This window comes from Pteronotus mesoamericanus, unplaced genomic scaffold, assembly GCF_021234165.1.
Source record: "Pteronotus mesoamericanus isolate MK-2021 breed Mesoamerican mustached bat unplaced genomic scaffold, CSHL_Meso_final scaffold_232, whole genome shotgun sequence".
Taxonomy (NCBI): Eukaryota; Metazoa; Chordata; class Mammalia; order Chiroptera; family Mormoopidae; genus Pteronotus; species Pteronotus mesoamericanus.
This window is the reverse complement of record NW_026555311.1, coordinates 6,147,781-6,150,338: the sequence shown is the minus strand read 5'-3', so window position 1 is coordinate 6,150,338 and position 2,558 is coordinate 6,147,781. Positions and strand designations below refer to the sequence as shown.

The 2,558-nt window shown below is 41.5% G+C and overlaps 1 pseudogene; it reads left to right on the top strand.

Moving 5' to 3' along the window:
• Positions 1 to 568: 568 nt before the first annotated feature.
• On the top strand, positions 569 to 1,164 carry LOC129085419 (GTP-binding protein SAR1a-like; annotated as a pseudogene).
• The last annotated feature ends 1,394 nt before the right edge of the window (positions 1,165 to 2,558 follow it).

Here is a 2,558-nt window from a genome sequence, read left to right as displayed (position 1 = left end):
TTCCATAACTGAGTCCGCGGAGTAGAGGACTGGGATTCAGCAGACAGAAGCCTGTGGTAGAGGCGGCCTGAAGAAAGTAGCTCCCTAACCACTGCTGGGACTTCTGCAATGACACAGGCATTTGTTAACACCGCTCCCTAGGAGCTGAGGCGCAGGGAGGCCTCAGCTGGCATGGGAGACAGCCTGGAGAGTTCGCCTGTCTGCCTTTTGTCTTCATCTTGGGCATCTGTCTGTTTTAATTCATTCATTTTTCTTTTTTTTTAATTTATTTTTTCATTCTTTTTAAAAATTTATGTTTCAACTACCACTGACATACAATAATATATTAGTTTCCAGTGTACGATATATAATGATTAGACATTTATATACATTATAAAGTGATCAACTGGATAAGCGTAGTACCCATCTGACTCCTTACATAGTTATTACACTATTACTGACTAGATCCTCTATGGCATCTCTTTCCTTCTAGGGAAATTGTGGTGGAAGAAATAGGGTCCACATCTGGCTTTCCCAGGAGCTGCTGGGCTGTGAGCTCAGAGGTGGGTCTGGGCCATAGGAAGCATTAATGTCTTTCATCTTTGAGTGACTCTACAATGGATTCATCAGTGTGCTCCAGTCCCTAGGTCTCTACGAGAAACCTAGAAAACTTGTCTTCTCGGGTTTGGACAACGCAGGCAAAACCACTCTTCTATCCATGATCAAAGATGACAGATTGGGCCAACATATTCCAACATTACATCTGACATCAGAAGAACTGATGATTGCTGGAAGGACTTTTACAACTTTTGATCTTGGTGGGCATGAGCAAGCACGTCGGGTTTGGAAAAATTATCTCCTAGCAATTAATGGGATTGCCTTTCTGGTGGATTGTGCAGATCATCCTTGCTTCATGGAATCCAAAGCTGAACTTAATGCTTTAATGACCGATGAAACAATATCCAATGTGCCAATCCTTACGTTGGGTAAAAAAATTGACAGACCAGATGCATTCATTGAAGGAAAACTCCATGAAATATTTGGGCTTTATAGACGGACCACAGGAAAGGGGAACGTGACCCTGAAGGAGCTGAATGCAGCTCCCTGGAAGTGTTCACGTGCAGTGTGCTCAAGAGCCAAGGCTATGGGGAGGGCTTCCGCTGGCTCTCCCAGCACATTGACTGATGTTTGGACAGTGAAAAGAAAGGAGTTCTACTTTTCTGGACTGATCTTATTCACAGCTTCCTCATGAACTTTTCTAATAGAACAAGGAAAGCTCTCCACAACCATTTCTGGCGTTGAGAAGCCAAGAGTCTCTGTCAGCTCTCTCATCGCCCAGTGGTGACATGTGCTCTTCTCCACACTGTCGGGAGGTCATGCTGCCCCACGCGCTGGTGTAGGTCAGCGTCCCGGGACATGGTAGCTGGCAGGATTTGCCAGGTAGAGCTATGTGCCATCATGGAACACCTGAAATGAAAAACACATGTCACTACTGTGGTTGACTTCAAAAGAAAGTGATTCTCTTTTTTAAAGAAAGTGTTGTTAATGTAATTGGTTTCCCTTCTAAGTTTTTGAGTTTGTAATTTACTTGGTCAGGGTTTTTTATTCCTTTTTTTTTTTTAATCTAGTGAATAGCATTTAGGTACTTCATTAAATTATTCACAGACACATGTTGGAGGCCAGCGCTCAGCCAAGAGAACCTAGTCCTGTGGAGCAGCAGGCTGGTGAGAGGAGCACCCTTGTCTGTCTAACTGCCTTGTAGGCTGAGCAGCACCTTGTGCACAGAGGACCAGGAAAGGGCAGAACCTGGCCTTGCAGTTGTCGCAGGTCTCCATTTTGCAAGTTCGGGCTATTCCTCATCACGGCGTGTATAGCAGATTGTTCACTGCAGGAGAGTTAATTACAGAGTGGGTTATTACTATTATTACTTATAAACTTAAAAATTTCAGCCAGTCTTTGCTTTTAATTAACTCTTGTGAAGTTTTATTTCTCTTTGTAGCACCTTTTTCATTTTCAGTTATAAAAAGTGCCTTTCGCCTCATGAAAGAATTGAAGACACCTTCTATGTTGTCATAGACTGCGTGTTTGTCAGTTACTTTTGCACAAATTTTAGGGGGCATTTTCCTGAATAAGACAGTCATACAGGATTAAGTTAACAGCTTAGAACTTAAAAATCTGGTATTGTAGCATTTGGTTGAATCTGGGAAAGATTTACTCAGTGGACTTTAAATTTTCCACTTGCAGAATTTGGTCTCTTTATTGGACTGTTCATGAGTTGTTTTTTTTTTTTTTTTTTTTTTTTTTTAAATCGGTTATCAATTTTTTCAGTGTTTAAAGGTTAACCTCTGTAGTTTTTCCAGGTTTTTTTTGTTTTTGTTTTTGTTTTGGTATGAAATTGCCTTTCTCCATTCCAGAATTAAGCTGGGGAAACTCTAATACAAGAACTTTGTGTAGAGTTATTGCTTTTGAGCCAGCATCACTTACTGTCAGTGAGCAGTCAGTACAAGAGCCACCGCATCCCTACTAGCGTGATGAGGATTATTTTTATAGCTTTCCATTTTCTTAATGCCATGTGTGAA